We start from the raw sequence: 13,987 nt of genomic DNA, 5'->3' as shown, positions 1-13,987 counted from the left end.
TCAAAATCGTAAAACTCAGCAATGAAAGCACTGGAATAATAGCCAAATAAAATCCGTGCAAAAATTCCTCCAACCTCCCATGAAATACAAGATAATCAGCAGCAGCATCTTCTCCCACGCCAACACTTTTGAGTTCCAGTTACGCTCAAAAATGTTGTTCACATGTACAACATCAAGTTCCAAAAGCACATATTTTACACCAAATTGTCATGGGATGAGAATACCACAGAGGGCAGAGCAGATTCAAGAATGTGCCCAGGGCTCTCCAAAGAAATTACATATGTCCAACTGATTCCTGGGGATCTCTGCCCCATGCCTCTTTTAAGTAGAGAAGGGAATGTCATGAGAACATTGCAGCATGTATCAGGGGCACATGCCCGGTCAACCCTATCTGTGGAAGAGTCTATGGTTCCCTCATAATCTTCATTACCCATCTCAGAACACACAAAAAGGGTGCAGATGTAAGTATCTTCAATCCAAAGGCAAGGAAATATGGTGGATTCAAAGTACAGGTTTTGTGTGTTTGCAAAGAACTTGTATATCATACAATGCTAAATTTTGGAATGTAAATGTGTCCAGAGTTGTCCTGATAAAATAATGAAATACAGGAAAAGTTGCTCCTTCATCACAACAGTTTCTTTATTTTTTAACTGTAACCAGACTGTCACATGAAATCGCTTTGAACAATGATGGCGTTTGTATGGTCATCCATATTTGTAATACATTCCACAGAGCTACTTCCTTAATCCCCACAAGAACTAAAATGTCCAAGCAGTTTTAAATAATAACATGCGTAAGAAGGAACTGCAGATGCTGGTTAAAACCGAAGATAGGCACTAAAATCTAGAGTAACTCAGTGGGACATGCAGCATCTCTGGAGAGAAGGAATGAGTGATGTTTTGGGTCGAGACCCTTCTTCAGACAGATAATAACATGTTTGTAATCTTAAAAGAGTGTGTCATTACAATTCATCAATCATTACCCCCACAATTCCATTACTATTTTTTTATGGAATATCATTTTTGTTTTGGCTTTAATGTACATTACTCTGACTATACCTATTAAACTCATCACATCATTAACTCATCTGTTGTCATATTTGCAGCTAAAGCAAATCCATTTCACGAGATAATAAGCACGTCTATTATTCTTCCATTAAAAAGAGTAGAAATGCGACCATGTCATCTGTTTCCTAGAACAAATTTTCATATAGTTTCACTTGACGTGAACCCCAGTATATTCGTGTCACTGGTGCACAATACCTCCTTTGACAGGATAATAAAAATGCAGAATTTTGCATCTTTTAAGATTTTTTTGCAACTAAAACTTTTCTTTTTGGAATCTAGTTAGGATTTTAACAGTTTGCTCTTTCAATAGATCCTTACTTACAAAAGCTGACTTTCTGAAATCGCCACTGGATCTAAATCTAAGATCTCACATTGGTGCAACGGCCAAGACCCTCGGACTATCCTTGTTTGGACTTTGCTGGCTTTACCTTGCACTGAACATTATTCCATTATCATGTATCTATACACTGTAAATGAATCAATTGTAATCATGTATTGTCTTTCTGCTGACTGGTAACCATGCGACAAAAGCTTTTCACTGTACCTCGGTACACGTGACAATAAACTGAACTGAGAAAGCACATCAAAGCCTCTACTTCCTCAGAAGATAAAGGAAATTTGACATGCCTCCAGTGACTTTCTAATTTCTACAGCTACATTGTGGAAAACATCTTACATTACATTACAACTAAGTTTAGGAACTGCTCTGCCCAAGATCGCAAGAAATTGCAGAGTTGTGGTGCAGCCCAGTTCCCACATGCAAACCAGCCATTTAGAACAGAGATGAGGAAAAACCTTTTCATGCAGTGAGTTGTCCATCGACACTATCCTCTAATGCTTCTGCGGCCAATATTCAAGGACCATTCACATACCAGTCATTCTTTCTTCTCTCCTCTCCCATCAAACAGGACAAGCCTTGAAAGCACATATATAAAGGCACTTTATCTGTAACTGTAGTACTATATTCTGCATTGTTTATTTTTCTCTTTGACTACCTGTTATAGACAATAGGTGCAGGAGTAGACCATTCGGCCGTTCGAGCCAGTACCACCGTTCACTGTGATCATGGCTGATGATCCACAATCAGTACCCCGTTCCTGCCTTCTCCCCATATCCCTTGACTCCGCTATCTTTAAGAGCACCATCTAACTCTCTCTTGAAAGCCTCCAGAGAATTGGCCTTCATTGCCTGCTGTGGCAGAGAATTCCACAGATTTACAACTCTCTGCGTGAAAAAGTTTTTCCTCATCTCCGTTCTAAATGGCTTACCCCTTATCCCTAATTCAGTCATGGATCCCTTCTTGACATTAACCAGCCATAGAGCATGGAAACAGGCTCTTCAGCCCCACTTATCCATGCCGACCAAGATGCCCCAATTAAAATGGTTCAGTTTACCTGCGTTTGGGCCATATTCCTTCAAACGTTCCCAACCCATGTGCGTGTCCAAATGTCTTTTAAATGTTATTGTACTTGCATCAACTGTAGCTCGTTCCATATACCCACCACTCTATGTGAACAAATTGACCCTCGGGTTCCTATTAGCTGACTACCCACTTAACTCTGTGCCCTCTAATTCTTAATTCCCCAACCATGCAAAAAAAGTCTGTGCATTCACCATATCCTACACAACCTCTCCCTATAGCTCAGGCTTTCGAGTGCTGCCTTCTCTGCGACTTTTCCAAATAAAAATTCTCCGGCTGGACGAAGCCTTGCAATACCCAAGATGTTTGTGTCCATTAACAATTTACTCTAGTTGCAGTTATCATTTGCCTACTCATCACGTCCTTGCTACTTTAACATGCAGAATTATCACCATGCATATCCAATGCGATAAAAGGAAAATATAATTGCAGCAAAGGAAGTCTGATTAAAGATATGGCGATACTATTATATATAGATCCTTCGCAAAATTCAACGTTAAGTTTTTACATTTTCTAAATTTTATTCTTGGAAAATTCAGGAAATAGTCTCCCCATCTTAAATCACAATCAACACATTAAACCGTAATCCAGGATTATCATTTGACTCTGGAGTTTGCCTTGCTTCCCGAATCAGGATGTACAATTTATATCCAGCAGCTTTTATGCTGGTCTTCACCAATTATCTCAGGACCTAACAAAGAAAAATATCCATCTACTTCCTTTTGATTTATAACTTTGCAATTGTGTTATGTTAATATGTTTTAGGACATTCATTTGTTACCAAAGTTAAATGGTCCTTGAATTTTTTTGTATACCATTCAATGAACAGCAACTTTCGATGAGATTGTACTACAAATTATAAATAAATATTTCTATTGATACAAGATTAAGTAAAACCTGCATTGCCCAAATATACTCAATCCAACATAAATTGTAGAAACAAGGAACTGCAGATGCTGGTTCACAAAAAGAGAAACACAATAAAGTGCTGGAGTAACTCAGGTGACATCCCCAGAGAACACAGATAGGTGACGCTTCAGGTCGTGATCCATCCTCAGGCATAATTTGCATTGCTTACACTGCCACTGACATGAGGATATTTTGGTCCTCACATCACCGAAACACTCTTTATGTCAGTGGCATAAATGTGTTTCTTATTTTCTAATTTTAAGGCCCTGTGTCTTGACAGCACTGGATCTTTGAAGTAGGAGTCAGCCCGGCCCGGTGCGATAATCTCAGATCTTTCCAATGGAGTTCTGCGTAGCTGCTGCAGGCTGCGTTGGAGGGTGGTGATGTGAATATTCAGGGACTGGGGTGCCTTGGGAAAGGCAGGTGTCTGAAAGGCTGGGCTTCTCTGGTGGTGACATCATAGGGTGCAGGCCCAGTTCTTGGTAATCATGTGACCCACCTGTCACGACTAAGTCTGGACCCTTGAAGAGATTTTTGTTTTATTTCAATATATTGACGCTTTTTCTGTATCTGTGATTGGGCAAAAGAGTTGCCTCCCCCTGTACATTTGCGTCGTTAGTTTCACGCCACTGTATAGGGGTATAAAAGGGTGATCGTTTTGTTGGGGAGGGTCGGTCGGTTGTCTTTCCTTCTGTTGTGTTTGCACGAGGCTGCTGAGGGCTCGAGTGACTGGATGAGTGGCCGGCCCCGCGGTGAATACCAGTAAAGATGGGTTTGGACTCCAGTGTTCGATTCAGTGTTTTACTGACCCAGATTGGGGAGGGTAGAAGATCCAGAATCAACAGGGAGGTGCATGTTTTTGTGTTTGCACACTTGGGATCTGTGGTATATTACTATGAATGAGAGAGCCATAGGGGGACAAGTAGATCTAGTTATAAAAGACCAAGGATCTGAGGTGGCAGCACAAATAGATAAGGTGGTAAAGAGGTCATACAGGGCAGTTACATTCATTTTCCAATCACAACGAACAAGAGGCTTTTGTACAACTTTGAAAAATGTTGCTTAGAACTTAGCTGGAGAATCGTGTGCAGGTCTGATCTCCACACTATTGCATTAAGTATACTGGAGAGGGCATGGATCAGATTCACCAGGATGTCATTTCGGATGGAGTGTTTCAGCTATGACGAAAGACTGGGGAAACAAGGAACTGCAGATGCTGGTTTACAAAAAAATTCAAAGTGCTGGATTAATTCAGCAGGTCAGTCAACATCTATGGATAACACGGACAGATGATGTTTTGGGTTGGGACCCTTCCTCAGATGATTTTTTAGTTTTAGTTTTTGAGATACAGTACAGAAACAGGCCCTTCGGCCTAGAGTCCGCATCGACCAGCCATCCCCGCACATTAACACAATCCTACACACACTAGGGACAATTTACACATACATCAAACCAATTAACGTACAAACCTGCACGTCTTTGGAGTGTGGGAGGAAACCGAAGATCTCAGAGAAAACCCACGCAGTCATGGGGAGAACGTCCAAACTCCGTACAGACAGCACCCATAGTCGGGATCGAACCCGGATCTCTGACGCTGTAAGGCAGCAACTCTACTGCTGCGCCACCGTGGTCGACCTGACAGTTGGAACCACACAAGGTGGGGGCAGTGATTCAATGATGGAATCAAGTGGTAGGGGTCTGAAGAAGGGTCCCAACCCAAAACATCACCTATTCATTTTCTCCAGAGATGCTGCCTGACATGCTAAGTTACTCCAGCTTTTGTGTCTTTTTTTTGAAAACCAACATCTTCCAGGTTTCTACATCCCTGCAGAACACCTGTAACCCAAACCTCCAACCAGAATAACACCCTTTCACCACTATCCTGCTTCCTATGTGTAAGCCAGTTCTGAATCCAAACTACCAAGTCATCTTAGATGCCATGCATCTTTTAATCTTCTGGATCAACCTACCACGAGAGATCTTATCAGTCTAAAGTCCATGTGGGCAATATTCACTGCCCCTAACCCCAATCATCCTCATCACCTCCTCAAAAAACTCGATCAAATTTGCCATTCATGTCCCGTCCCATAAAGCGAGGCTAACTGTCCCTAATTAGCCAATTCTTTTCCAAATAAGACCAAATCTTATTCTTAAGAATCCTCTCCAACAGCTTCCCTACCACTGACATGATGCATACCAACCTAAAATCTCGGTTTGGTTGAATTTAATGCCATTTCCCTTCCTAAAAAGGAAGAAAGTTATCTACTCTCCAGCTTGCTTGGGATCTCGTGTATGGCTTGAGAAGTTACAATGATCTTTATTTAAAAAGGTATTCCGTTCAGTATTACTAATATATTAAACAATAATATGACCCCCCAGCGTGTTTTAATCCGTCTTCTTCTGCTGTCAGTATAAATTGTGGTTCTGGAAATGTGAAACTATCAATTCTAGACATGTCTAGAATCCAAGCGTGTGTTTAGCATGTACTTGGATGCCAAGCTCCAAGCTATAATTAACTGGCTCGCTGAAGCTTATTGAAGGACGGGCCTTACATAAAACAAAGCCGATTGTCCCTAATTATCCCTCTGGTCTTAGACAAGGATGGCCGGCGGTTCATCTCTAGAGACCTGGGTTCGATCCCAACTACAGGTGCTGTCTGTATGGGGTTTTCTCCGAGATCTTCGGCTTCTTCCCACACTCCAAAGACGTACAGATTTGTAGGTTAATTGGCTTGGGTTTGTATACTTGGTAAAAATGTAAATTATCCCTAGTGTGTGTAGGCTTGTGTTAATGAACGGGGGGGGGGGGGGGGGGGGGGGGGGGTGGGCTTGTTTCTGCGCTGTATCTCTAAATTCTGATGGAATATCTCCTGCTTGATTTGATAAGTGCACTTCCAATAACTCACAAACTAAACACTGTCATAGACCAACTCGTCCTCTTAACTGCCATTCAATCCACCCAAAATGTGCAACCTCTCCACAACTGGCACATGCTACAGTGTGCACCATATCCAAAAATCATTAATTATGCACCTCAGTGCTTCAAACAGAATTCTGATGAAACCTCTCTTGCCTTCGAAACATCCAGCATTTGTGGATAATTAAAAGTTAAAAATTTCACGTCAAAGACTTGATCAGAACTGGGGAAGGCGAAAAGCAAGTTAGTATAAACTTGCCTTTTATGCAGACAGCAAATATACACAAAATTGTAAAACAAAATTGATGCACAGAGCTCAATTTCAATTTAATATGGGTCCCAGTGAGAATAAAATAGACAAATAATTTGAAGTAGGACAGACCCCTTAACCTCAATTTCAAAAAATATTTAATAGACAATAGGTGCAGGAGTAGGCCATTTGGCCCTTCGAGCCAAATGTGATCATGGCTGATCATCCCCAATCAGTACCCCGTTCCTGCTTTCTCCCCATATCCCCCGACTCTATTTTTAAGAGCCCTATCTAGCTCTCTCTTGAAAGCATACAGAGAACCTGCCTGCACCGCCCTTGGAGGCAGAGAATTCCACAGACTCACCACTGTGAGAAAAAGTGTTTCCTCGTCTCCGTTCTAAATGGCTTACTCCTTATTCTTAAACTGTGGCTCTGGTTCTGGACTCACCCAACATCGGGAACAATTAATGATTATTAAATTGTTATAACAAATCAAGTACAAAACAGGCAGCAAATTTACCCTCCCTACTCAGCTGATTCATAAGTCTCGACTCATCAGATGTGGTTTAGTGTTTATTGAGAATTCTTAAGCAATGACAATAGAAAAATGTGTAAACGTGGATAATGCTTTTTTAAATTACTCTGCCCCCTAAAAGAACATAGGCCAGTCGGCTCCTCGTGCCTGTTCAGCCATTTAGTTGCGGCTTTTACACCTCAACTACACTTGCTACCTACATTCCTCCAAATTGTACCTGTCATGGAAACCGTACCTCTGCTTAAATGTTAAACAGACGTATAACTAGAACAACAATACAGAATTCAGGTTGCGGTTCTTGGATGAAAACGCCTTCACACTGGTTTCCGTCAAAAACTGCAGTTTCACGGTTGAAAGAAAACAAACTTAATTTCAAATGCAATGCTTCAGAGCTTTGAATATCCAAGTGTAAAACAAAACAGATTTGGAAATGCTGGAGATAAATAAAGGCTGGGGCGAAGACAACAAAATGAAGAAAATACCATGTGTAGGAAAGAACCAGATGCTGGTTTAAATCGAAGGTAGACACAAAATGCTGGATAACTCAGCGGGACATGCAGTATCCCTGGAGAGAAGGAATGGGTGACGTTTTTGGTCAAGACCCTTCTTCAGACTTACTTCAATGGAAGAAAATTCCATTCCTTCACCACATATCCACACCCCATTACATAGGAAATGTATAGGAAGGATCTGCAGATGCTAGTTTACACTGAAGATAGACACAAAATGCTGGAGTAACTCAGCGGGCCAATGCTGTATGGGGAGGCGGAAAGCTCCTTCAGCAATGCAAGAGCAATGCAATCATCGAGAAACTATTAAAGTCTGAAGAAGGGTTTCGGCCCGAAAAGTTGCCCATTTCCTTCCCTTCATAGATGCTGCCTCACCCGCTGAGTTTCTCCAGCATTTTTGTCTACCTACGATTTTCCAGCATCTGTAGTTCCTTCTTAAACTATTAAAGTCCTTCGTTTTTTCAAGGATAAAAGTTAGTGTACACTTGAGTAATAAATAGAAACGAAACGCAAGTAACAGTAAGTCGTTGAAAGGTATATTCATAGGAACATAGAAAATAGGTGCAGGAGTAGGCCATTCGGTCCCTCGAGCCTGTACCGCCATTCAATATGATCATGGCTGATCATCCAACTCAGTATCCTGTACCTGCCTTCTCTCCATACCCCCTGATCCCTTTAGCTACAAGGGACACATCTAACTCCCTCTGAAATATAGCCAATGAACTGGCTTCAACTACCTTCTGTGGCAGAGAATTCCACAGATTCACCACTGTCTGTGTGAAAAATGTTTTTCTCATCTCGGTCCTAAAAGACTTCCCCCCTTATCCTTAAACTGTGACCCCTTGTTCTGGACTTCCCCAACATCTGGAACAATCTTCCTGCACCTAGCCTGTCCAACCCCTTAAGAATTTTGTAAGTTTCTATAAAATCCCCCCTCAATCTTCTAAATTCTAGCGAGTACAAGCCGAGTCTATCCAGTCTTTCTTCATATGAAAGTCCTGCCATCCCAGGAATCAGTCTGGTGAACCTTCTCTGTACTCCCTCTATGGCAAGAATGTCTTTCCTCAGATTAGGAGACCAAAATTGTACACAATACTCCAGATGTGGTCTTGTACAACTGCAGTAGAACCTCCGTACTCCTATACTCAAATCCTTTTACTATGAATGCTAACATACCATTCGTTTTCTTCACTGCCGGCTGCACCTGCATGCCTACTTTCAATGACGGTGTGCCATGCCACCCAGGTCTCGTTGCATCTCCCCTTTTCCTAATCGGCCACCATTCAGATAATAGTCTACTTTCCTGTTCTTGCCACCAAAGTGGATAACCTCACATGTATCCACATTATACTGCATCTGCCATGCATTTGCCCACTCACCCAACCTATCCAAGTCATCTTGCAGCCTCCTAGCATCCTCCTCACAGCTAACACTGCCCCCCAGCTTTGTATCATCCGCAAACTTGGAGATATTGCATTCAATTCCCTCGTCCAAATCATTAATATATATTGTAAATAGCTGGGGTCCCAGCACTGAGCCTTGCGGTACCCCATTAGTCACTGCCTGCCATTCTGAAAATGACCCGTTTACTCCTACTTTTTGCTTCCCGTCAGCAAGCCAGTTCTCTATCCACATCAATACTGAACCCCCAATACCGTGTGCTTTATGTTTGTATACTAATCTCTTATGTGGGACCTTGTTGAAAGCCTTCTGAAAGTCCAGATATAACACATCCACTGGTTCTCCCTTATCTACTCTATTAGTTACATCCTTGAAAATTCTATAAGATTCGTCAAGACATGATTTACCTTTCGTAAATCAATGCTGACTTTGTCCAATGATTTCACCACTTTCCAAATGTGCTGCTATCCCATATTTAATAACTGACTCTAGCATTTTCCCCACTACCGATGTTAGACTAACTGGTCTGTAATTCAACCTGATTGCCTTTCACTTTACTGTAAATTTCTTTATCCCAGTACATTCATGAACAGCAAACGCTCCACACGGTACAAGCATGCGCAGTGATGGACAATCTCTCCCAAACAGCCCAGGGCCGGGCCGGGCCGGGCCCGCCGCGCATGCGCCGGACGTGGGCTACGTTACGGAAGGGATGATGTACAATCCCTTCCAGCCCACCGGCCGGGACCACCGCGATTGCGCAAGACGCCCCAACACGTCACGGACCCCTGTTGACGCATGCGCAGTGTTGGACAATCCCCGCTCAAGCTGCCCGGGACCGGGCCCGCCGCGCATGCGCCGGCAGCCTGGTCACGCCACGGAGCTTGTTGACGCATGCGCAGAGGGTGACGGCTGATGGACGACGGAGGGAGGGAGGGAGGAGAGCGGCTCCGAGTTACGTCAGGACAGGCCGCGCTTTCTCCCTCTCTATCCCCTCACACACACACACACACACATACAGAGACAACTCTTGAGAACTTCCGGTTCTCCGCCGCAAATCTCGGTAACTACTCACCTTCCAGGGCGTGGGCTGGGGTGGGGAAGAGAAAAAAAAGTGGCGGTGAAATCGCCAGCTTTCGGTGATGGGGTTTTTTTTTCCACCGAGAGGCTTTAGATTGCGGTGGCGCGCGCCACGGCAGTGATTCCATCCATCTTGAATTTGACGTCATGCCACACCAGGGATGAGGTCATTCCCCGCGCCCGCGTCACCAGCGCCGCGCGCTCATTGGCCCGGCCCAGGCCGCCGCGGGGGGAGGGACCCCGGCTCTTCGCAAGGCGGCGGCAGCGGCGGCAGCGGTGGCTCTTAAGGGCAGGGGGAGGAGGGGATATGATAAACTTTATTCATCCCCACAGGGAAACTGGTCATTGGAAATTCAGATTCAACTTTAATTGCCAGTGTACAGAACAGAGACAACGAAATGCAGTTTAAACGAAATTGGATGATTGTGGAGGAGAGTGTGTGTGGGGGAGAGATTGTGAGTGGAGTGGAGAGCAGTATGGGGCTAGTTCAATTTGGAGGGAGTGAGGTGGGAAGGGACTCTTTATCAGCAATTTTTTAATATTTTAAATGCACTGTGATAAGTTATCGAGGGCAGTGGATGGGCTACAAATCTGCTTTCCACTTGATAGTTTCTAGCGAGCCTGGCGTTATGGAGTAGAGACACCCCCCTCCCCAATACAAGAATGCCTGTATGTATATCGTGTGAAGATGTGCTAGCGATTTCTTCTTTCTATTAACAGTGATGAACGAATGTGGCATTCACACTGGTGGCTGCACGGTGGTATTCAACCTTAATTTGCACTCCACAAAGGGAGCGAGCGAAAGGAAGGAGAGGGGCAGGGAGACTGAGAGATAACAGAGGAAAGGTTGGGGGGTGGGGGATTAATAGGGGAAAGGGGGTGATAGAGAAATCATCTGAGTTAGATGGATAGGTGAAAGGTGGAGCGAGAAAGATTGAAAGGGGGAGGGGGGGCGGCAGCGAGTGAGACAGGAGGGGGGAGGGTTGATGAGAGGGAAAGGGAGCGAGGGAGTGGCTGATGGGGGAAAGGGGGATTGAAAGTGAGAGATAAGGAGGGGGAAAGCAGAGTGAGAGAGAGAGAGATGGGGGGGGGGGGGGGGGGGGCAGCCAGTAGTGAGAGATTAGGGGAATGAGGAAGCAGATGAGAGATTGATGAAGGGAAGATGGAGCAGGTGTGGCACTAAATGCTGGAGTAACTTTAGAGAGAAGGAATGGATGACATTTTGGGTTGAAACCCGTCAGACTAGAGTTAGGGGAAACAAAAGATATAGACAGTGGGAGTGACTGATGGGGGGGGGGAGGAAGAGGGAGCAGGACTAACAGTTAGAGAGGAGAGAATGAAACAGGATTGAGAGATGGTGGGGAGACAGAGTAGGAATGAGAGAGGGGGGGGGGGGGGTAGAGGGAGTAGAAATGAGGGATGGGGAAAGAAGGAACCAGGAGGGAGAGATAAGGGAGGGAAAGAGGCAGTGAGTGATGGGGAAAGAAGGAGCAAGTGTGAGAAATAGGGGTAGGTGAGTTGAGAGAGAGGGAGGGTGGGTGGGGGGGGGGGGGGTGAAAGCGAGTGTGTGAAAGTGGAAGAGTGAGAAACAGGAGAGAGGTGGGGTATGTGAAGGAGAGAGGAAAGGGGGTTGAAAGGAGGGGAGTGTCGGGGGGGTGAATTGTAGAAGGAGATAGGAGGGAAAGTTGGAAATGGAGGGAGGAAGAGAGTGCGAAGGGTAATGGGCAGGGTTTAAATGGGTTTACAAAGGAAGGATGTAGGGGGTGAGGGTGGGGGAGTGAATTGTAGGAGATAAGAGAAAGAGTTGGAAATGTAGGAGTTTAAAGGGAGGGGGGTTTGGGCGGTGGGGGGGGGGGGAGGGAGGGATCGAAGAGGAGTCGGGTAGGGTGAATGGAAGTAGAGAGGAGTGATGTGAGGGAAGGTGGTGAAACAAAAGGGAGGGAGAAGAATGGACGAATATATTGGAAAGCCAAGGTGACCGAGGTACAGGAGAATTGGAGAGAAAGAAGGGAGAATGAATAGAGAGGAAAAGGAGCAGAACCATGGGGGGGGGGGGGGGGGGGGGGGGGGGGTTTGAGTGCGGAAAACAGGTTGAGATAAATGAGTTAATGACCAATGCGAGATCTACAGTCTATAACATGTAACTTGGGTGTTAAACTTATCCAAACATGTATTGGCTAAATTTACACGGATCATTTTCATGGATCAATCAATAAAGACGTATACAACAAATGATATCCTGTAACTTACCCGAGTTGATATCTGTTTAACACCAGGACCCATCGACTGATGTCAAAAGATATTTGATGAGTAACGTATGCTTGCTGACATCACACTAAACAAACTGAGATGATTTCATTAAATTAAAAGTTGCAGTTTTAAGTAATGAAACAAACAGGGAAGTTGAAACCAAATAACTATTTATCTTGGACAAAACATAAAACTGAGAGCTGCAGAAGGAATTCATAAGCTTCAGGCAAAATTAGAGGTGGGAAGAATTTAACTCCTCCTTCATCTCTCCTTCCCCCCCCACCTCCCAGAAGCTGGTGGAAAGGGAATAGATTTCTGGAAGTAAAAGGATGAGTTTTCTGTGACATTGTTTCAAAATAAATCAATATCTAAAGGACGCATTTGTAGGTTAATAGATATGTTATGAACAAATCTGTTTGATTAATACAAGTGTGAAGAAAGGAGCAGAGAACTTGGTTGCAGTGAGATAGAAACCATGACTGAATTAGGACTGCTTGTATAATAGAATACATTGACGAAAAGCCTGCATTTTTTAATGTTTTAGGTTGCCTAAAAACTCAGCCAGGGCATGAGATATCAATTTGTATTTTTTCTTATTCTCAAATAGAAATCCTTTGTTACCACTTCATGAGGAAAGGCAAGTAGGTTTCCTAGGAGACAGTGATACAGATTGTAATCCTGTATCACCACTGCCTTGACTGCGAGCAAATATTTAGCAAAAAAAATCAAATATCATCTGTGGTATCCCTTGTCCTGTTGAGGTCATTGATTAATTTTCTAAAGATAGCTGAGATTTAAACTGCAGCTTTGAAATGCAGGCATTAATGCCAAAGTTAATGTCATATACGTGGATAACTGCAAATTAGGTGACACTTTATAGATGGTGCCATGGATGTGCAGAGGACAATTATAGCCACCTGATCTAAACCTCTGCAGCTACCCTCTTGTACATCTGCATCTTGTTTCCTTAAACCTATCTCTTTCGTCAAGAGTTTGGTCACCCATTTATTTTTCCCTTTCAGCTTTCCTCACTATTTAGGGTGGTGCAGTGGTTCAGCTGATAAAGCTCTTGTCTCACAGTGCCAGAGACCTGGGTTCGATCCTGACCTTGGATAATGTCTTAGTAGAGTTTGCACGTTCTCCCTGTGACTGCATGGGTCTCTTCCAGGTCCTCAAATTTCCACCTACTAATGTCTTGGGAGTCTAGGTTACTTGGCCTCTGTAAATTACCCCTAGTGTGAGGGAGTGGATGAGAAAGTGGGATAACATAGAAGTGTGATCAATGATCGGCATGGACTCATTGGGCTGAAGGGCCTGTTTCCACGCTGTATCTAAACTAAACTAAGATACAAGTCCTGGAAGTTGTTGCTGTGAAGTAATAATTGCAAAGATAGATACAAAAAGTTGGAGTAACTCAGCGGGATAGGCAGCATCTCTGCAGAGAAGGAATGGGTGACGTTTCAGGCCGAGACCCTTCTTCAGACTAGTTAGGGATAAGGGAAACGATAGATATAGACAATTATGTCAAGAGATAAAGAACAATGAATGAAAGATATGCAAAAAAGTAATGATAAAGGAAACAGACCATTGTTAACTGTTTGTTGGGAAAAATGAGAAGCTGGTGTGACTTCGGTGGGGGAGAGAGGGAAT

At 43.8% G+C, this 13,987-nt stretch overlaps 1 protein-coding gene across 1 annotated transcript in view; it reads right to left on the bottom strand.

Annotated features, from left to right (window-relative positions):
• zbtb21 (zinc finger and BTB domain containing 21) overlaps positions 1 to 10,250 on the bottom strand; it is a 43,114-nt gene extending 32,864 nt beyond the window's left edge. The window contains exon 1 of the mRNA XM_055645108.1: positions 10,083 to 10,250. The gene's annotated coding sequence lies outside the window, so the exon portion shown is untranslated. The remainder of the gene's footprint in view (positions 1 to 10,082) is intronic.
• Between the last annotated feature and the right edge of the window lie 3,737 nt (positions 10,251 to 13,987).

This window comes from Leucoraja erinacea, chromosome 13 (assembly GCF_028641065.1).
Source record: "Leucoraja erinacea ecotype New England chromosome 13, Leri_hhj_1, whole genome shotgun sequence".
In the NCBI taxonomy this organism is placed as follows: domain Eukaryota; kingdom Metazoa; phylum Chordata; class Chondrichthyes; order Rajiformes; family Rajidae; genus Leucoraja; species Leucoraja erinaceus.
The sequence above is the reverse complement of the archived record's forward strand: the minus strand, read 5'-3'. Positions and strand labels throughout refer to the sequence as shown.